The sequence below is a fragment of the Delphinapterus leucas genome, chromosome 18 (genome assembly GCF_059928025.1).
Source record: "Delphinapterus leucas isolate spDelLeu-1000000601 "Yukka" chromosome 18, BTC_Dleu_Yukka2, whole genome shotgun sequence".
Classification (NCBI taxonomy): domain Eukaryota; kingdom Metazoa; phylum Chordata; class Mammalia; order Artiodactyla; family Monodontidae; genus Delphinapterus; species Delphinapterus leucas.
The window spans coordinates 3,381,734-3,404,882 of record NC_143146.1 but is presented as its reverse complement, the minus strand read 5'-3'; the positions used below and the strand labels follow the sequence as shown (position 1 = coordinate 3,404,882).

Genomic DNA, 23,149 nt, shown 5'->3' with positions numbered 1-23,149 from the left:
GGGAGACTGGCCATGGAGAGAGGGCTGGGGAGGGAGGTTGATTTGAGATGCCAGAGGGTTTGGACATACCGTCAGGATCCAAGGGAAGATGCTGGGTAGACTGTCACAGAAGTTTGGACCGGAGGTATCAGTTTGGGAGTCACAGGCATATAGTGGCATTTAAATCTGTGGGATGGGCTAAACTCGTAGTGAGAGAGATGAGAGCAGGGAGAGCACCCAGGACACTCTCACATTTCAAAGTCAGTGACAGGAAGAGGAGCCCTCAGAGCACAGTCGGAAGAAGCAGCCTTTGAAGCAGGAGAAACAGCAGGGCGAGGCATCACAAGAGTGAGCGGAGGAGAGCCCTGCAGGATAAGGATGCTGAGTGACCCAGGGAGGTGGATCTGGTGACACGGAAGCCGCTGTGGATCTGGACAGGAGCGGTTTCCTCATGGAGGGTGTTTGCGGAGACAAGGAGGTTGGAAGGAAGCCCAGAGAAGCCATGAAAGATGAGCAGGGTCCCTGAGGATGAAATTGAACAAGGGAAGTACTTCCATTATGGGTTGAAAGTACTGTCCTGGCAGGAGCGGTGGGGACCAAGCAGGACACAGAATTCCGAGGGAAGCTGAGGTGGAGAAACAGCAGTATCCTTGGGGAACACAGGGCAGCGGGCGTCCTCAGGATGGAAGGAGGGTTCACATAAGACAGACTCAGGTTTAGAGTCAAACGCAAACTTGAAAGAACCTACGGAGGAGTTTGGGAGATGAGGGAGGAAAACTGCGCTGGTTGGGAGGTGGTTTGGCAATGTCTTACAAAACTAAACATAATCTTACCATGCAATCCAGGAATCATGCTTCCTGGTATTTTTTCAAAGCAGTTGAAAACTCATGTCCATATAAAATGTGAACACAAACGGCTACAGCAGCTTTGGTCCTAACTGCCAAACCTGCAAGCAACCAAGATTCACAGTCATAGGTAAATGGATAAACAAACTGTGGTATACTCACCGGTTCTTTTAAAAACTGAGCTGTCGAGTCATGAAAGATATAAAAGCCCATTAGATGCATGTTACCGAGCGAAGGAAGGCAATCTGAAAAAGCTATTCACTGTATGATTCCAACTCTATGACATCCTGGAAAAGGCAAAACTATGGAGACAGTAAAAATAAATAAATCAGTGGTTTCTGGGGGAAGGCGAGAGATGAGTGAAAATAAACACTCTGTATGACGTAATGATGGTTCTGTGTCATTACGTCTTTATCCAAGCCCATAGAATAGAGAGCACCCAGAGTTAACCTAAGGTAATCTATGGGCTTTGGGTGATTATGATCTGTCAATATATGTTCATTGGTGGTGAAAAATGCACCATTCTGGTGAATGATGTGATAATGAGGGAGGCTGTGAATGGGTGGAGGGGGGCAGGAGGAAATCTCTAAACCTTCCTCTCAATTTTGTCGTAAACCTAAAACTGCTCTAAATGATAAAGTCTTAAATTTTGTTTCAAAAAACATCTCCCGTGAGAAAGTACTAAATGTCACTGAATTATGTATTTTAACATAGTTATTTTATGTTATGTGAATTTCACCTAAAAGAATCCGCCGTGATTAAAGAAAAGCGTTTCACCTCTACGGAGAGGGTTCAAGTAACGCCATGGTTATCCTACTGCAACAGACAATCAAACCAAAGCATAATCTTTCTTCCAAAAGATGTGCTTATTTCAAAAACAGGAAACAGAAGGAGAGCAGAAATGGATAGAGAAAATTAAGAAAAAAGGGAAGGCAAGGCTAAAACGCAAAATGCTGACATTCCCAAATTAAGGAGAAGAGAACCAGGTAGTGCCCTAATCCCACCAGATTAGAAGACAAAAATTTCTGATAAACTGACAAGCTTCTCTTAGGGGTTTGTGCTGGAGGTGCTGGGTCCTGACCTTGAATCACCTGGGATGCACTCGAACAGAAGGAATTACGATCCGCGATCCTGCATTAACAGTGTCTGAGGGAATGCTCTAATTTGATTGCCCAAAGAGGCTTTGAACCTTCAGCCACATAATTATCGCATAACAAACATACATCCCTCTTCCCCCGTTGATTTCCCACAGCACACGCATGGTTTCACGAGCCACCCATCCACCCTCAGTGTCGTAACATGGGTTTGAAGAGGTTGGCAACGATTTCAGTTGCTGTGTAAAATGCTACATCTATATTCTGATTATTGAAGGAATAATTGCTTAGCGTAGACAAATTTTTGACTATAGAAAAGTGAATAGAGGAGAATTAAAATGAGCCATAAGTGTGCACCCGGAGACAGCCATTGTTACCGCTTTAAGGACATCCTGGCTGTCTTTTCATATGCATATACGTTGTTGTGCAGGATGGAAGCCACGCTGCTTTACAATGTTTCAATGCCACCAATTTCTTAAAACATGATTTTTCTTATGGCTACGTACCATTCCATTTCCTCACTGCAATTACCTGGTCCCTTCAGCCACTTGCACTCATTGCCCACAGGCTGCCAAGCTCAGAGCGTTTGGAAGAGCCAGACGCGGCCTGTGAGCATCGCCGCCACTGTCTGATGGTCGCTGTTCCCGAGGGACTGCAGACACAGCGGATGCTGGCAGCAGACGTGGGTGGCGGTCCTTTCAGTTCACTGAGCATTTGTTGTACTTCTGCATGCAGGAGCCCTGGCTACTGAGGACCCAAAGAGAAAGAACACCAAACGGAGTCAGGGAAATAGAAGATATAGCAAGAATGGTCCTAAATACTGCAGGTGTCATTATTCCCATTTTATGGATGATGAAACTGAGACACAGAGTGGTGCTTAAGCTCAAATCACATGGCTAGTGAGGAGCAGAGCCGAGATTCAGGGCTGGCAGCCGAGCTCTGCGGGCCATGCCACCCCCCCGCCAAAGCTGTGTGGTGCCTGAGGCCACAGGTGGGCTCAGAACCCACACAGCCAGCTGGTGAGGAGCAAGGAGGGTTACCAGTAACTTACTTTCTCACATTCCCACCATTAGCTAAGCAAAAAGGTCAGTGGGGACCTGCTGTGCGCAGTGCACTGAGCTGTGTGTCAGGAGGGACGATGAAGCAGCCCCATGGGTCCTGCCCTCAGGATAGGAAACAGACGTAATAGTAACGGTACAGCGATTATGCGATTAAGCTTTGCTTGTGTACCACGAGTCCAGGTTAGGGTCCCGGGTTCCCCCCCCGCCCCACTCCTTCCTGGTGGAGACGCTTTGGGTAAGGAAGATCAGGAAGGAGACGGTAAGGAAAGGAACAGTGACCGGCCAGCCCGAGACGACCTCTAGCCCTCAGAATCTTTAAGGAACTGAGTTTGGTTTGAAGAATGCTCCGAGTTGCAGAGACTGACCTGTACACCCTTCAGCCAGCAGAGTGACACGCAGAAGCCCCAGGGAACCCCAGAACTTAGCCAGCCTCTCAGAACCTCCGATCCACAAGCTGTTTGCTGTTTGGATGCTTCCAAGCAGCCCCTGGTGAGAGGCGCTCCAGGGAAGCCTGGCTGGTGTCGAGTCCAAATGCAAACCTGGACATAAACAATCCCACAATACATCCCTGAATATGCCCTGGCCCCGAGCCCTGGGCTCAGCGTGGTGTTTCCAGCGTGATGCTTGCTAAGAGGGTTCCTGGAAGTACCTGGCTGAAAATTTATGAAAACTTGGCCCAGGTATAAATGTTTGTAAGCTATTGTTCTTTGTCTGTAAATCTTTGGAACTGTTGTTATGTATTTTTCCTCTGACAATTTGGCAGAATTGGAAAAAGTTACCATGAGATCCAGGTAGAGCCCCAGAGGAGTTCTGGCCAAGAGGGGAGGAGGGCACTCAACCAGGCAGGAAGTTGGGCTGAAGGAGAAAAGCAAGGACACCAACTCCTTTGCACTGAAACCACATCAGCTAAAGAAAAGAAAGGGAGCCCAGCAGCACTGACACCTTGGCACTCCCGTGGGTGGTCCCTGCCTTAGCATGACTGTCCCAGCTGCCCTTCCCAAGCCCTCCGCGAGACGTCTCTGCCAGCTGATGGGCTGCTCCTGCTTGCTGCCACCGTTCCCTCCCAGACTTCCTTCCAGAGTAGGTCCTGACATCTGCGTCGGGATGTGCGTTCTCCCATTCTGCTTCCCTTCATGGAGATCTTGGGGAAGCACAGGACCACCAGCTGAGCATGCTAAGAGCTTCCCCCTCTCCTCTGGAGCCCAACGTGCATGACTCACGTAGTTCCAGCTGCTGGGACAAGATGGGTGATACATTCTGGATGCATCCTCCCAGGGAGTGGGCATGTGCTCCTTAGCTTCTGCACTTCTGGAACCACTTTGGACCCAGAGGTAGAAGACGTGTGTTGACGATGGCAGAGCTGCCTTACCAATTCTGCACCACCTGCTTCTGGATTGATGCTGAGCCCAGGCCAGGCCCCTGTTTTGGGTGCATCTGTGCAAAGCCTCCCATCCTTCCAGGCTCCTCTCTGATTCTGGCCACAGTGATGGCTGGCAGTTCAGTGAGGCTGCAGCTTGCCTCATGCTGACGGCACCTCAACTCAAATGCATGCCACTCCTCTCTTGCTCTTTTCTTGGGCTTCTGTGATACTAAAGACACAAGGGAATGTCTTCTCAGCACTCAGGCTTACGCTACATGAAAGTCCCACGGCAACCCAATACCACGCGGCAACCCTCAGACAGTGGAGGATGAGAGCAATTGGACATGTGTATCTCCCTTTGATAACACAGCCTAGGTGATGGTGGACTAGGTGGGCTAATCCAATAGGCCTTGTGTCCTTATAGAAGAGAAGAGATACAGAGGCAGACACATGCAGAGGGAGGATGGTGTGAAGACACACAGGGAGAAGCCACCTGATGACAGAGGCAGGGATTGGAGTGTCAGGTCTGCTACATGCCAAAGAGCAAGGATCGCCAGCAACAGAAGCCAAGAGGAAGGTGTGGAGCAGATTTCCCCTAGTGCATTCATTAAGAGCACGTCCCTACTAATACCTCGATTTCAGACTTCTGGTCTCCAGAACCGGAAGAATACCTTTCTGTTGCTTTAAACAATCAGTTTATGGTACTTTGCTACGGAGCCCTAAGAAACTACTACAATTAGCCTAAAACACGTTGTAATTCCAGATAATTACTAAGCGATAAAAGACTCCTAGGCTTATTTCAAAAGAACTAGGGAGCCAGCTTGACAAATTTCCCCCTGGTCAAAAGGGCGCAATTTGAGTTTTAAAAAGGGTAGAAATGGCAAAGATTGACCTATATCACATTGGCTTAAATCCTTGTGATTATAATGATATTTTACAAAACCAAATTGGTCACTTCTTGAGAGGCATGAATAATGAGCCCATTATTTTGAAACCCCAGTAAATAAAAGGAAAGGATCAAGCACTTTTTATGCTTATCCTCCATCAACTATAGACATTTAACTAAAGATCAGATGAGGGGAAAGCTCTACTTATAAACTTATTCTAGCTAATAAATGAAAACAAAATGATAAAATTTGAATGCAACTATTTACCAATCTCCAGTGAATCTATGGATCGAGGTGTCGAAAAGGACAAAGAAACAGACATAAAGTACGTTCTGAGGATACATCCCAGTGTGGTCTTGCCAAAGGAATTGAACGCAGATCTGAACGAACCTCTGAATCCAACCACACACAGCGGGTACAGGATAACTGGCTCTAGGGAGTAGGGGACCCTTCTTTTGTCAAAAGGATGAAAGAGTCTTCTAAGCAAAGAGGCAAGCTCTAAGCTAAGGAAACATGGAAGTGTCCTTTGTCCCGAAATGCCTTAACATCTCAACACTGCACTTCTGTACTTTACAGGTAAGTATGGAAAATGCATATTCTGATTTTTAATGTTATCAATTACATCTTTGCAAAAGCTATTCCTGAAATAAATGCTTTTTTAACATCTTTATTGGAGTGTAATTGCTTTACAATGGTGTGTTAGTTTCTGCTTTATAACAAAGTGAATCAGCTATACATATACATATATCCCCATATCTCCTCCCTCTTATGTATCATGATCTCCCAAAAGAATTTAATATTTAATTGTAAAAGTAGGCAGCAAATCTGAATTGTGGCATCATTATGATTTTTAGAACAAAAATATACAAAGAATCATTTTTGGTGACAAATATAACACTTTTGGATCAGTAAAACTTTATGTAATTATTGCTGTGTGGTTTGTTCATGATATATAGCAAGCAGCAAGATCTAGTCCTTGGGAAACACAACAGGACAAATGGCCCACCTTCTTCAACAGACGAACAGTAAGAAAAAGAATTGGTTGGTGGGAGATGATGTGTAGACTTAAAAGTCAAGTTTAAGTACAGCAATAAGGAAGTGTAAAGGAGCGATTAGTGTCAAAACCAGGAGAGGGGTGATTTTGGAAGGGGTGAGAGCCCATGATGGGGAGGGGGACACAGCCAGGGCTTCTGGGGAGGCTGACATCGTTCAGCGTATGGACCTGGTTGCTGTAACAAATTCACTGGCTTTTAGCAGTTGACTAAGCCCCGCCTTCGTTTCGTGCGTCGTGGTACCTGTGTTCCACGGGCTTGCCCAGGGGGTGCGCCTGTTGCCTTCTCATTGTTTGCAAGCTGATGGCAACTCACTGCCCTTTCTTTGAGAGTCTTTGTTGTCTTTTATAGCATTTGGTAGGGTTTACCTCTCTAGGTTGGACATGTCTCTACAGAGACAGATGCACACTGTTTGGTGTAGGGGTGGAAAACGGTCTGACTATTGGCAGTAGCAAACATTGGTCATGAACTTTCACATGGAAAGTTACCGACCTGACACATCAGGATGATGGCAGCGCATCGATCTCTGTACTGACTTGTCTATTTATGCCTTCATCCAGCACTTGTTGCCAAGGAGTGGGAAAGAGAATATTTGGGACCTCTATATAAGCAGAGGGGATTTCCTAGGGGATGCCAACTGGATGACAGGGAATTGAAACAGCAGTAATAAACCTGACATGTATAGGGGCCTTCCAGGGGAGAAGCGAGTTTCTATAAACAGGAGACCCCAAGGCCTCAGGAATGAATGAGAAATAGGAGGTGTGCAGGTCAGGACTCCTTTGCTTGCAATGAAGTCAACCTAAGTTGAAATCGCTGTCATGGGATACTACATTAAACTTTCCTCGTGCCTCAGAGGTTCAGGACAGTGGGACAGGATTGTCCTCATTATTAACGGGAAAAGGCACAGCACCTGCAGAAGGTCCTTCTGAGATCCTTTGCCCATCACCCACCGCCAGCCAAGGTGAAAGAAGAGGAGAGAGTCAAGGAGACTGATGGCCAAGCTTGCTCTCCTTGCCGGGACTTCTTGGTCTAGTTTGGATTTTATGGCATTTGTGCTCCCGAGTCAACTGAGGGAAGTCCAGGGGAATCTTTGAGCAACAAGGATGTACTTTCAAGAAGAGGAGACACCCTCTAGAACCTCACAAGACCTGCAATGGATCAAGAAGTGCACCTCCAGGAGCCCCCAGGGGGCTGACAGGCACCCCTGGAATTGGTGGGCATATTTGAAGGAAGAGACTGTTGACCTAATCTTACTTGGAGAAGCAGGAAGGCTGAAGTAGCCCCCAGTGACAAGACAAAAAGACAGGCAGCAGGGGGAGAAACAAGCTCTTCCCGAATTGGGGAGGGGGGAGGGGCAAGGGTGCCAGGTTTTCCCAGGGACCAGCTGGGTACCAGGAAATGTCACCAGCTCAAAGACTTCTCCCAAGAAGGCGGTGGGGAAAAGGCAGGGTCAGGATGGGGCTCCTGCCTCCAGAATATAGAAATGCCCAATGTCTAGGCATTTGCAAACGAGGATTAAACACTCAGACCATGACACTGTTCAAGCAGGACGCTCTCCCTTCCCTTCTGCAGAAGTCATCGTACCAAGGGGAAAGTCACGACACCAAGAATTGAAGGACAAATGCCAGCTTTCCTCTCTCATGGCTGGTCCCCACATTTCAGGGAATCCCTGAGCTGGGAAGAAGAGCTCTTTGACCAGGAAGAAAGAGTACGGTTTTGATTTGTATGGGAGTGGCATTTGTAATGTCTGAGGAAATGAGGGTGCCGATAACTGAGGGTGACAGAAAAGTCATGGGACCGGTTTGAGTGTCTTTAGGAGGCAGAAAGAGGAAAAGATGTAGAAGGTGTTTGAAGTTCCTGGTGCCCACTGGTTGCACTGACTTAATTAGAAAAGGCTTACTGACCTACAGCACGCAATCTGGATGGAATGCACATTTGGACCTGGAGCTTAAAGCTTAGATGGTATAATATAACCTGACCTCTCTCTCTCTCTCTGTTTCTCCCTCCCCTCTCCCTTCTCGACTTATTTCTAATATTTAATTTTCCTTGTTGACTCCGTTGTCCCCACCAGCAAGCAGACTCTCTCCCCACGGTTGGAAAGATGGCCATTTCTTTACAGCTAGTGCTCTGAAGGTAGAAAGAACCCCTCTCTCCCAGCATCTAGTATCAGTTGTCACAGAACGACTCAGACTTGTCCTACCTGGGGGTTCCCTATACGCCTTGAACCCATCACTGCAAAGGGCAAATGGGACGCCAGGGTCACCAGGCTCAGCCAGGTGCCCATCTCGTGGTTGGAGACGGGGGTCTCAGAGTTAACCCTCTAGCTGGAGTCACATGAGATGGGCGAGGGTACGTTCTCAGTGGTAAGAGAAGTGTTGGGGCCGATAGAATAAGGAACCGGAGAGTTTGGGAACAACAGAGGTAGCCCAGGAGCAATCGTGGGAGAACAGACCACAAAGGGCTCTTGACTCTCCTTCAGAAGTGATGGAAGGACTTCTACGTTTCAGCGTCCACTTGGCTGGCATCCTCAGTGGAGCAGAAATGAGGTTCCACCTCCTCTCTAGTCTTTGTTCCTCGGTGTCTGTAGCTTTGAGATGCTGAGTGGAAGGAAAAGAAAGTACTGAGGTTGCATGAACATTTTCAAAACACATAAATTGCTGAGAAAGCAGTGGACTGGAGGCCAGTAACAGACACAGTCAGTCATGCTGGAAATTACACCCCACTCCATCCAAGGAGCTTTACTGAAACACAAAAGCGTGCATGCGAGTGGTCAGTAGTGCAGATTTTCCCACTTATGACTAATATTTTCTTTCAACGTATGACAACCAAGGGAATACGAGGGAATGCATCGTCTGTAAATCCTCACCCAGCATCTAGCATACATTTTAATGCAAATTGCTACACAGACTACAGTTCCTTTTTCCGACACCCCTCGCTCCTCTGAGTAATCGCCAGGTGACTGCATTTGCTTAGGTTGCTAAAAGACACAAAAATAATGGTAGGGTTTTTTTTTTTTTTAATGGTGTGATTTAGTGGGAAAAGCAAGTAAGTTAAAATAGAACAGATATAATAATACAGTTACTTTTTATCCTAATCTTGTTTGATTCTTAAAATGTGTTCCGTAAAGCAAACTGTTCTAAATAACCATTAATAGACACATTAACAGACGCATTAAAAAAATGTATTTCAAAGCCGTTTCCAGCCTGCCAGGGTTGATGGACGTTTACGTCAAGTAAGTTGTAGTTGTGGTAGCAGCGCTACACCAACCGACCACCTCAATTCTGCTCCTGCTTCTATGACTTAATAGCCATGAAATTACGGGCAGCGCACTTACCCTAAGTATTTCCCATCTAAAAACATGTGGGTGTCTGGTTAGATGCTTGCTGAGGCTCCTTTCTGTTCTAAAAAATTACGTTCCTCAACCATGTTTAAACCCAGAGCCCTGATTTTGTAAGCAATACAACCTTAGGGCTGTATTATTTCAGTTTGTCAATTCATTGGACAGGAATTATACAGGAATTAACTACTCCAGCAATTGGAAAATGAAAAACAACTTTAGTGGGAGCCAGAATTCAGTGCTTTCCCCACTTCTGCGTGATTTCTCAGCCGGCCCTCAAGCCCTCGCTTCCCTCGATAGATACCCAACTTCAATTCCAAGGTCAACTTAGTTATGTCACTCCCTGGCAAATACCCTATATGCTGCCATGCCTCTCACCCGCTGTAACGAGCCCACCTGTACCTCATGCAATTCCCCACCATCGGGCTGTGAGAGAAAACGGAACCCGCTGACGGGTCTTCCGGGAAACTCACAAACACAAGCATCAAATGAACCCAGGACGCTGACCAGCCTCCTGCATCTCCAGATCCAGCACCTCTCCCTGCCCCGGGCCCTCCTTCCTCAGGCTCCGCCCCCTCGCGCCCCATCCTCATTCTCAGCTGATGTGTGAGTTTCCCAGAGCTGCTGTGACAACGTACTATGCACTGGGGGACTTAAAACAACAGAAATGTATTCTCTCTTGCGCTTCGAAGGCTGGAAGTCTGAAATCAAGGTGTTGGCAGGGCCAAGCCCCCTCCGAAGACTCAAGGGGAGGACCTACCTTGCCTCTTCCAGCTGCTGCGGGTGGCCTTTGATCCTGGGGGGATGATGCCGTGGTCCAAGCTCTGCCTCTGCTTCCCATGATCTTCTCCTGGCCGGTGTGTCTCTTCTCGCAAGGTCGCTGATCACACCCTGATAACTTCATCTTCACCTGATCACACCTGCAAAGATTCTATTTCCAACTAAGGCCCCGTTCATAGGTACTGGGGGTTAGGTCTTTGACATCTCTTTGGGGAACGCAATTTAACCCACCATGTAAAGGCTGTGCCTGTCTGCTCCCTCTGCACAGAGGGCTTTCTCTCAGTTGATACTTGTCTCTCTGTTTCATTCTGGGAGGAAAAAGTCAAGTTCTTTCCAACGGAAGAGGCGAGGACCTCCAGCACATGGTGCCTTGAGCTAGCCCTGGATGTCCTCCCATCCCCCGTCTCCTTCAAGACTTTGCCCACGTGTCACCTTAAGTGTCTCTCCCCTCTTCTACTTTATTTTTCATAACAAAGGTCCATTTGTAACATGCAAAGACTATGTTTAGTTATCATTTCTACTGATTGTACCGCATTTCCCACTATTAGAGTATAAGGTCCACATCTGGGGTGCTCACTGATGTGCTAATTGTCTGGAACCTGGTGAGTCTTCCTTAACTGTGTAATTTATCAGTGTGCACGATGATTCCTCCCAAACACTTTTTTAGAGTCTGTCAAATATTTTGGAGCATACACCCCCTTGGAAAAAAAAAATGACTGGTTTCGATTTTTGTTCAAAATGATGTAATGATCCACAAATTAGGCATAGCAACTAAATATGCCAGTAAAAAAATTAATATAAAACAAATGTGGAGAGGCCAAGCTGGAATATATTAGTTTGGTCAAAAGCAAAAGAGTTGATAGATTTTGTTAGGAAGATTTGTACGAAAACTGTGGGGCTATTGAAAAGCTTCCACAGTACTCTTTTTGTAGGGAAAGGGGAGGGGCAAACAGGGGTAGGCGAGTAAGAGGTACAAACTATTATGTATAAAGTAAGCCACAAGGACATGTTGTACAACTCACGGACTGTAGTCAATATTTTATAATAACTATAAGTGGAGTAGAACCTTTAAAAATTGTGGATCACTACATTATATACCTGTACCTTATATAATATTGTACAGCAACTATAAGTCAATAAAAAATTTTTTTTTAAAGTACGCTTTTTTGTGACTAGAAACAACACATAAGGTGGAGGGTTTATTGTTGTAGTTGTCACTTCAGTTAGTGAAGTCAACACAGCGTGTCCTGTTGTTGGTACTTACTGAAAATGCATCAAATATTCCTGCATCTCAAAATACTTTCTTGAAGCATTTACTTATTTTTCAGTCTAAGTATCATTGGGACAATATTCCTATTTATTCAAAACATTGCTAAGAAAATTTCTGCAGCTCAGTTAATAATACAAATTAATACAAATACTTGTTGGTCAAACTTCAAATAGCGAATAGAATTGGGAAAAAGGAGAACAGTTGGCATCTGCAAAACGGTTTCACATGAAAATAGCTCCAGCATCAGTGGATTCCTGTTGGGAATGTTGTCTCTTGTGGACTATTTGAAGTAAAGATTCAAGTTAATAAATAAAGGATGTGGTTAAAAAATAATTAGGAATGACAATTTCTTTTAAATAACGTTCCATATGCAAATAACTTTCATAACGAGATTTATATAAATACATTAAGATATTCTAATTTGGAACGACTTAGCATTATTCAACGTGATGATAATGTGTGTGAATGTACATTTCAAACTAGAACACCCTATGAATACACCCTATGGAGTACAGCCTTAGAAAGATGCTGCTTGATTAGAAAAAATGCCAACCTAACATAACAACGAAATCAAATATGTGTACTTGATTCACTTGTGTGTGAAGTTGTGGGGATGCCCTCACCCTGCGCCCCAAGCGAGTCCTATAGTTAAAACAGTCTTCCCGAACCACACGTGGGATTAACGAAGCGCAAAGCTACCTAAGAGGTTTGATTTGGATGGAGGGAACAGAGCTGGATCTATGACACAAACATTATCAGAGGTCAGTTGGTGTCCCTTTGGTATAAGTTCAAAATCAGGGTCTTACATCTGCCCAATGTTAACAGTGGAAAGTAAGGTTCTTCTAGCAGAGACATTCAAAATGATTTCAGAGGTGCTGAATTATGTAACAGTGAGTATCCTCACAGACAATAAGGCCATACCTGAAAATCTAGGCAGGGAATTCTTGTTAAATATTAGGGCACTTGTGCTTCCCTGGTGGCGCAGTGGTTGAGAGTCCGCCTGCCGATGCAGGGGACACGGGTTCGTGCCCCGGTCCGGGAAGATCCCACATGCCGCGGAGCGGCTGGGCCCGTGAGCCATGGCCGCTGAGCCTGCGCGTCTGGAGCCTGTGCTCCGCAACGGGAGAGGCCCCAACAGTGAGAGGCCCGCGTACCGCAAAAAAAAAAAAAAAAGAAAGAAAAAAAAATATTTTAGGGCACTTAACAAGACTCACACGTTGTTTGCCTTGGAAACCTCCTTAAAGGTAGGCATTTACACCATTTGATAAATAATACAGTAGCGTCCATGAAAAGACATTTCAAGTCATTATTTTGTTTATTCATCTGAAGTCAGCTTCTCCAAAAAAAAAATACATTGCTTCCTACATTTCTTACCTGGGGTATCCTACAGTCATAGGGAATCAAGTACGAGCCCCATTATTAGCCAATGACGGGGTCGCCAACACAGCTAATTATTTATTCACTGCTTTGTGTGTAGATCCAGATCCATCACTGCTTCTAACAGAGTAAATCAACGCTTGTGCAATAAACAAACAGGTGTGGTCTTCTCAACTGATGCTCTGGGGACTGGTGAGGAAGAATTTCCTTAGACTCAAGCATCATAATAGAACGACGAAACCTATCGTCATCCCACCCACCCCCACCTCCCCGCCCCACTGCAGTACCCAACACGAGGTCTGGAACGTGGGCGTTTAGGGTCTGGAGTAATTTGAGAGGGTTCAATAGTCCACATCTTTCCAGCTCTGTGACCTTGAGCAAGTTAATTAACCTCTCAAGGCCTCAGGGCCTCACTTGTAAAATCAGTATACTAATAATGTTCACTTATAATGTCAGGTACATAAGTAGCACAATGCTTACTAGCTAAGAGTCATAGCTCTTGTGATTTTATAGACTGAGTAAATTAAATAAATATATATATACATATATTTTTTTCTTTTCATCGGTGGAGAATGAAGGTAAACCTACTATTTTTATGGTGGTCTGTATAGTTGTTAATGTTACACAAATGGTCCTCACGTGCGCAAAGCTTGAAAATCACAATTCTACAGGAAAGTCTAGAATCATGGACTGGGACCTGCAGTCCAGACAGGCTGAATGCTATACTCAAGGCCATGGAGCTCATCAAAAGAAAAGTCAGAATCCCTCTTTTCTGGTATCTTTTTCAACCTCTCGAAACAGAGAAGCTGGTGGGAATCTATCCAGTGTCCTTACCATGGAGAGCTCACCAGTGGGACCAGGGTTATGTCCGTTTTCAGATCAAAACTTGAAAAAATGGTTTTGATCATATTTCTTGGTTATACGCATATCATAGGGCTAATGTGAGAGTAATATTTTTTCAAGCCTGAAAATTAATTGTTAAATTGATATTTTGACAGTTGTGTCCCTATGGATCAAATGAGATTTGTCAGAATAGCAATGCAACTTTACAAATGGATTTTGTTTGGATATAAGGCAGTATTATTGTTTTAGTCTGGTTAAACACTGGAGATGTTTATCAGCATTACTTATTTTTTTCAAAAAATTTCCCCCCGACTTCATTCATTGCAGCCTGAGCTTCTAAGGCAGGAGACGAGGTACAATCACGGCCCAAGTCAAACAAATCTCACACATACTTGTCAACAAACAGTTTCATTATTGTCAGAACTCAATTGCTATAACACTACTAAAAAGCTCATAAATTACATAAAACTGTGTGCTCTGCACTTTCCCCAAGAAATCTCCACGGAAAGCAATGTAAATGGTGTGTAGCTTTTGATGAATTGCTCTGCTCTCATCCCTAATGTAAGGCTGAGTCTCTCTTTATTGAATGGTGGTCTGCCAAAGTAGTTGGTGTCCTAATGGTCAATTAAGTTCCAAACGGACTTCAAAGACCGGGATTAGCTATTTCCCTTTGCTTTCACTTCTTTAATAATAATTCACTCAAAGCCCGGAGAAAATTTTACATATGCTTCATTTGCAGTCAGTGTTTGCGAATTATTAAATACTGTTTTCCAAAAAAATTTTTAACAACAACCTTTTTAAGAGCAGATCTGACGATCATTACAACCATGACAGAGTTAGAAATTAGCAGTGGCACAATATGGCACAGGTGAACTTATCTACGGAACAGACATAGAGAATAGATTTGTGGTGGCCAAGGGGTTGCCCCACCTGGGTAGGGGAAGAATGGATTGGGAGTTTGGGATTAGTAGATGCAAACTATTACGTATAGAATGGATAAACAGCAAGGTGCTACTGTAGAGCGCAGGGAACTATATTCAATACCCTGTGATAAAACATAATGGAAAAGAATATGAAAAAAGGTATATATATATATATATATATATATATATACACACACACACTATATATATGTATAACATCAATTTGCTGTACAGTAGAAATTAACACATTGTATATCAACTATACTTTAATAAAATAAATTTTTTTAAAAAAGAAATTAACGGTGGCTATGACACCATGTCAAGAATACAGCATCTGGGCTTCCCTGGTGGAGCGGTGTTTGAGAGTCCACCTGCCGATGCAGGGGACACGGGTTCGTGCCCCGGTCCGGGAAGATCCCACATGCCGCGGAGCGGCTGGGCCCGTGAGCCATGGCCGCTGAGCCTGCAGGTCCGGAGCCTGTGCTCCGCAACGGGAGAGGCCACAACAGTGAGAGGCCCGCGTACCGCAAAAAAAAAAAAAAAAAAAAAAAAAAAAAAAGAATGCAGCATCTTCACTGCACAATTGAAGTTGCTTTAATCCTGCTCCGTTGTTCAGATTTACTATTTGTGTATCTCAGAGGGAAAAGCTCCGTGTACACATTTTATGCCACAGGCGTTATGTCTTATAATAAATGTGACAACGGTGCATAAAAGGTTTTCAAAGGAATATTTGGGAAAATACTTGAAAATTTCTTGTTGGGTTTTCCCGGTATCCTGTGATATTACTCATTTTACACAGGACTTTAGTGCCAGTGGGGAAAAGTACCTAGATTTCCTACACCTCCAATCAAAGGGACAGAGGAGGAGTCCCAGACTCCCACCCTCAGCCCCACAGGAGCCCAGAGAGCATCCTCTGATTAGCTCTGTTATCACAACAGGGATTTGTGTGAGACACTGAAAAGTACCTAGAAAGCCACGTACTTTAATAGAAGTCGAAAAACTGTGAGTTTGTTCTCTAAAGTAATCTTGGTTAAAAAAGAAAAAGGTCCACCTCAAGAGATCTGTCACACAGACCTGTGGGTGCCGTTACTGAATGCAAGACAGCAAAAGATGACTTAAAATTACAGGCGTCCTGGTCCTAGGGCTGATGTGCATGGATCTGGGACCCAGCAGAGGGGGAGGAGGAGTGGGGACCTCTCAGCTTTTCCAGGCTCTGTGCTCTTCCCTCATCTCGTTCCCCCAGAGCTTGGGTGACTGCTGCCATCCGGCTGAGGTCGTGGAGGTGGGATACCCAGAAAGATGGGGAGAAGGGGCAAGTACCAACTAGGAAAGAGATTCTGGGGCTCCTTCTCTGTACAGGAAGTCCCATACATATGAACGGGTTCCGTTCCAAGAGCACGTTCGTAAGTCCAGCAAAGTTAGCCTAGGTACCTAACTAACACAATCGGCTATATAGTACTGTACTGTAATAGGCTTATAATACTTTTCACACAAGTAATACCTAGAAAACAAACGCTAAAAATAAAGAAACCTTTTTTTTTTTTTTTTCTTTTGATACGCGGGCCTCTCACTGTTGTGGCCTCTCCCGTTGCAGAGCACAGGCTCTGGACGCACTGGCCCAGCAGCCATGGCTCACGGGCCCAGCAGCTCTGTGGCACGTGGGATCCTCCTGGACCGGGGCACGAACCCGCGTCCCCTGCATCGGCAGGCGGACTCTCAACCACTGCGCCACCAGGGAAGCCCAAGAAACCATTTTTAATCTTACAGAACAACACCTTGAAAGGTACAGTGATACAGTACAACAGCTGGCATCCAGGGGCTGGTAGCAGTACCAGCTATATCACCGGTACCTTTACGCTTGCTTCTGGACATCCTCGGCTAGAAATAAAGGTATTGTACTACTGTAGTCTCTACAGTACTGTAAAGTACACAAAAGCACAACCCCTTGTAGAGGATGCACGGACGTGACAACGTACACCATACGCGTGAACTAGCTCACGTGATTGGACAGGCGAACGCAAGTTCGCATCTTTGAAAGTTCACAACTTGAAGGTTTGTATATAGGGGACTTACTGTACTTTAATTGTAGGTTAACAAGTGGTTACAAAAATTATGTAGAGAGGCCTCTGATACCCACAGGCCAGTTTCCTCTATGGTTAGATATCACATAACCACACTGCAATATCCAAACCAGGAAATGTACATTGCTGCAATGTGCTGGGTGCCATGTCATCATCTTTGTAGATTTCTGTATAGGACTATTCCCTCACTAGACAGACCTCCCACTGCTGTTCCTTTCTGTCACACAAAGGGCTGTGGCAGGAACAGAGATGGAGGGTAGAGGCAAGAAGGGGGCCCAGAAACTTCTCGTCTTCGTGGATACAATAGTTTTCATACGGCATGGCACCTGCTTGTGATAAGCCACAGCCCCATGACTAAACACGTCCTGCATACTTACCCTATAAGAGAAAGAGAAGAGCCTACAACAGACTCTTATTGATCGACACAGTCAGACAGTGTTACCCTGAGAGAAATGGTGGGAAGAGTGTTGACGTGGATAATAGTACCTTGATTAAGAGTAGATTCCAGTGTACCACCAGGAGAGGCAGGTGACGGTGCTGGAGGGGAGGAGATTGGTTAATGATGCCTGTAGTTGTTTTGCGTCCCCAGGCCCTGAAAGGTGTGCATACTAACGTAAAACACAAGACCAAATGACTTGTATTGTTATCTACGTGTGTACCAAACCACCTGTTTGTCCAGCACCACTAAATGAAGTTTCCCCTCGTGAGAATAAGTTGTCTAGATAAGTAAAGGTGAATACACCTTTAACACCTGGTGTATTCGTTAGACCACTTAACGGAAATTTTTCTAAACTGAAATGTGAATCTCTCTGCTTCTTAAACAATATACCTCTTACTGAAATACACATTTCTTGTTGGCACACTCTGTGCTGGAAAAAACATCACCCCACTGTGTTCTTCAAAAGAACTAAGCTCTGGTAGCACTTCTGCGTCCATTGAGCTGAGTTGCTAACAGCCACATAGGCTCATCAGTTCCCTTGCTCTTGAGGGTTGCTCTTTTGATCTAGAACCACCTAGAACCATCTAGAACGAACCGCTCTGGGCTCCCCACCCGACCCCTGCCCTCACTAGAGCAGCTCCTCCTTTATCTTACTCTTTATTTTGTGTTATTAGAGACCTGCCTAAGATTTTGTTTGAGAATAGGACATGTTGATGAGAAATATTTTGAAAACCAACAGATCAGACAATCTCTTTATGATCCTGTGAATCTACTTTGCCCTCAGCTAGGGCTCACAGCTGGAATACTGAGGTTCTCTAGGATTTTAAAGATTTTCCCAGTAGACATTGCAGCTGCTCATCACTCTGTCTCTCCCACGTGCTGTTTGTGATTTCTGGAGGGAACAGGATTCCAGCCAAAGACGATGGCCTGGCCCTGCCCCCTCCCCCCAGACCACAGACTTTGCTCTGAGCAGCATTCCAGTTCCCTCTCACAAGGAAGGTAAAGATCCATCCATAAACATTGAGCTTCAAATCATTGGAGATAAAATATGAACTGCTTGAACATACCATCAGGAAGTATCCAAGACTTGATTTTTTTGAAAAATCCCCCCCATTGGCCCAGAGTGGAATAAGGAAACACCATGGTTGATGGATAAGGAAACATAGCTGTCTTTCTGTAAAATTAACAGATTCTCAGGTGACATAACGCGCCCTCCATGGCTCCCCTCCTCCAGGACGGAGCTCTCGCTCTCTTCCATCTGTGCCTGTTCACCCAACAGCACTGTACACACCGTCGTCTGTCTCTTTATTTAAAAAAAAGATCTCAGGTGAAGCAACTAGCACCTCCTCTTGCAGCTTCATTTCCTCATTTGTTGATGCAACAGAAACAAGGTTCTAAAAGTTATAGTTTAACAGAATCCCAGGCATACATAATATTAAAAATTATATCTTCGATGTTATGAGATTAAAACTCTGGCCCACTCCCTGGATAATGGATCATATAATTATATTTCCTTTGAAACTGTTGTGTAATATTTCAGATTCTAAATAACACCCTCACCCATGGCCTAAATCATGGGAAGTATTAATAGCCAGGAATATCAGTGATGGAACCATCCGTAAAATCATATATAGGAAAGCTTTATTTTTGCCGGGTAAGCCTTTAATTCAGACATAGTCTTTCACTGAAAGTAAAAGTATGGTACAAATGGTCAGGAAAACAAATTGTCCATGTGTGCTTTTGCTGGTCCACATAAAGAAATAGGTTAAGGGTGACAGCTTTGGATGCTCTAAAATAATTAACTTTTTAAACTCAAAAATTCTTGTTTTACGGCTGCCTACAGATTAATCAACATCTGTTTAAAAGGGGAATTTTGCAAACGGGCCTCATTAACATTGTAAGATTGTATATCTTTACCAAAATTCTTTCCATCCACTTTCTAAGCCGAAGACAAAACTGTTCTACGGATGGTGGGCCTTGCACTCTGTTCCACTCTGAGGCTATTAAAGAATATTTTTAAAAGTTATATTTACCTTTTTCCTCCTCCAAAAGAGCATCTTTGGTATTATATGGTGTTATTTCGTATTTATAAATTACAAGATTGGGCTTCCCTGGTGGCACAGTGGTTGAGAGTCCGCCTGCCGATGCAGGGGACGCGGGTTCGTGCCCCCGTCCGGGAAGATCCCACATGCCGCGGAGCGGCTGGGCCCGTGAGCCATGGCCACTGAGCCTGCGCGTCCGGAGCCTGTTGCTCCGCAACGGGAGAGGCCACAACAGTGAGAGGCCTGTGTACCGCAAAAAAAAAAAAAAATTACAAGATTATTCAGAGTTGCTTGCTGTCTATCAAAGATTAACCATCCAATCAGGGAAGACTGGGACCAAATTTGGGAGAAAAGCGATGACATCGCAATTTGGTGACAGTGGCCGTGAAACTCACCAGGACCCCTCGCTTGTCATCGGAGCACACTGCTCCCCGAGGTCTACCCCCTGCCCGCTTCTCCTGCGTGGCCTCCTGGTCAACCAGCTTCTCAGCTGCCTCGGGTCCCAAGGCCTGCGCTAAACCGCAGCGCCAGGCCACTCTCGCTCTCAAGCTTTGCCAGCCCACACGTGACCCCTGTGCAGACCAACGCAGAGATGGCACCTTGGACCAGCGGTAGATGGAGATACATGTCTATGAATCTGGGGTTCCTGCAAACGCAAGAACCAAGAACAGCCCCCGAGAGAAAACGCAAGTGACAGTTACTTTCGAGGTTAGAATGAGCTGTTGGCAAGAGCCGTCCAATGACGGATGCTCGAGAGAAAGAGAGAAAAGGCCATGTTGCGAGCCAATCCCAGGAGGGAAGAAGCGCCACGGTGGCTGATGCCCGCCCTGGGTCTCCCTCTGAGCAGCGAGGCCTTCCGTGTAAGGCGCCCCTCCCCAGCCCCTCCTCCACTCCCCGGGAGAGGGAACCCCATCCACACTCCTCTCCCTCTTCGTGGATGCCAACTTTCAGTGGATACCCGGCCCGTACCCGGCCCTGAGCTGGCCTGTCACCTGGGCTGCCACCTGCACAGTCTCCTGCCAGCCTCACCACCATCTCACAGAGAAGCAGAGCCCCTCATCCGCCTTCACAGAGGCAGAGACTCAGAATGTAAGTAACACGTCTGTGCTCACATGACTCCAAATCCGTGTCAGAACCAGTGAAAACCCAATGGCTGCCTGACAGCAGAACTGCCTGCCCCCTTCTGAGCTCAGAAACTGAGGCTTCCTTCGTCCTCAGGCCGAATCTTCTGGTCGCCAGCTGCCATCAGAGACTTCAGCCACCAGGGACGCCGTGCCCACCTTTGAACGCAGAGGAAGTCTAAATACCCTTCTTCATAGTGTTTATTCAGATAACCTCTATGTCTCAACAATTCTCAGCCATTAGTTAAGTTGTGTGTCTTCACAGACATCAAAACATTCATAAAAAATTATGGACTTAATTTCCCACTTTGACCATTGGATAAAAAAACGTGAAATTCTAACATTTTTTGCATTCAAATGTACTCTTCTTAGGGGCAGGACAGGAATAAAGACGCAGACGTAGAGAATGGACTTGAGGACACGGGGAGGGGGAAGGGGAAGCTGGGATGAAGTGAGAGAGTGGCGTGGACTTACGTACACTCCCAAATGTAAAATAGATAGCTCGTGGGAAGCAGCCACATGGCACAGGGAGATCAGCTCGGTGCTTTGTGACCACCTAGAGGGGTGGGATAGGGAGGGTGGGAGGGAGACGCAAGAGGGAGGGGATGTGGGGATAGATGTATATGTACAGCTGATTCACTTTGTTATACAGCAGAAGCTAACACACCACTGTAAAGCAATTATACTCCAATACAGATGTTAAAAAACAATGTACTCTTCTTTCTAGATGTTAATGATTACAAGCAGACGAACCTAGGTCCAAGTGTAACCTGAACAGCAAAAGACCCACCACAGCTCCCTGTGGCTCATTGTCTGAGGTGCTGAGTCCATTAACCGGCTTTGATTTGCAGTCACCTTACAAACTCAGACCCTTACAAGGTACTGAAAACATTTGTTCTTATGTGCTTGGACACGTTTCTTCCTTTTTTTTTTTTTTTTTTTTTTTTGTTGCGCAATGGTATGACTATATTTATTGTGCCTGGGAGGCAAGGTGAGGGAGAAATCTCAACAGACAGGAGGTGGGAAAAGTCTGGAGTCCCCTGTAAACGCCAGGAAGGTCCCTGCTGGACCCATCACAGAATATGAGAGGAGGCCAATAGATCATTCCCTTTGTTTCTCCCCTGGGCTTCTTGAGCTTCTCGAAGTTCTTCAGGATGATGTCATAGAACACAGGATAAGCCTCGCGGATCTCCATGACCGTCAGCCGGATATCCCAGGACTCTGCCTCACCCAGCTGGTGCACCCGTCGCCGATAATCACCCACGTGGGGCTGCTTAGCTGCTTTGGTCATGGCACCAGCGCGCTCAGAGAAATATTTGGAGGTCTGAGTGTGGAAGCCTTCCGGCTTGCTGTGGAGGGCGGTCATCAGCTCAAACACCTCCTCCTCGACAGCCACGCCAAATTTTTCCCATCCTCAATCCGAGGGATCTGCAGCTGCAACCAGGTGGTGACCAGGTTGAGCTTCTCGGTGACATCCTTGCTGTCAGGCTTCAGGCGCTCCAGGAGGACCTTCTCATTGCAGTTCACTGGGCCACAAAGAGCACCTCTGTCGTCATCTTCCTCTTTCTTCTTTTCCTCCTCGTATTCCTTCTCCTGCTGTTTCTTCCGCTGCTCCTTTTCTTTCTCCTTGACTGGATCAGGCCCTGGGATGTCCAGGGGGCCTTCAGATTGCTCAGGTTGGCTTCATTGAGAGCTGGCTCCTTTAAAAATGCATCTAACTCAGAAATCTTCTTGGGGAAATAGCTCCCGAGCGGGTCTCTGTCTTACCACATGGGTCTTCACGGAACACAGCCACCTTGGCTTGGGCTTCGGGCAGGACCCTGAGCGTGGCCATGGCCGGGGCGGGGGTCTAGTGCCGCCCGCGGAGTCAGGACTGGGCACGGGGAAGGGAAAGGAGCCGAGAGGCCTGTGTCCGGCGCCCCGCCTCCCTGGCGCCGCCCGTCTTTCGACTCGGACACGTTTATTTCAATCATAGTTTAGTATTGAAGTAAAGATGGAAGGAATTCCATTTGCCATTTTGGAATCTTGTTTCAAAGACTTGGAGGAAATTAGAATTCCAACATGATGAAAAGTTAACGTGTGTATCCCAAACGGTACATATCGTGTGAAACTTGGAACGGGAGAGAGAGCGTGCTATAAATGCATAATTAAACGTACTCCTCAGAAACTCACTTTCAAACTACAGGCAATGTTTCAATTTCACCAACATTTTGGTCTTGTTCAGGGAGGGGAGCACAGGCCTCTGGAAATGCAATTCTAATCCTAGGCTTTCTGGAATCCTCTATCATCTGAACCTATAACCGGTCTTTACTTTGCTGTGCTTTGCTCATGGGACCATGTGAAGTTAATGCCAAAAGGAATGTAGCGTTTCATTAAAAACTGTGTTAAGCTGTCACTCTAGTATATGAGTAAAATCATTCAAGAAGCATAAAATGCAAGGGCTAAAGAGACCTCAAAATCCACTTAACTCACTCACCTCATGTTATAGGCAGAAACTGAAGCTGGGAGACATGGGCTCGTTCGAGGGGGTGCGGCCGACTTATCTCGTTGCTGATGGGGTGCCAGATGGTGGGGAAGCGTGGGATCGGATGGGATCTGGAGACCCAGGTGTGGGTTATAACTCTTGCCACTTCCTGGCTCTTGGGCTATTACCTCCCT

General features: G+C 45.8%; 1 pseudogene; it reads right to left on the bottom strand.

Annotated features, from left to right (window-relative positions):
* Positions 1-2,495: 2,495 nt before the first annotated feature.
* On the bottom strand, positions 2,496-22,340 carry LOC111176314 (proteasome activator complex subunit 1 pseudogene; annotated as a pseudogene).
* Between the last annotated feature and the right edge of the window lie 809 nt (positions 22,341-23,149).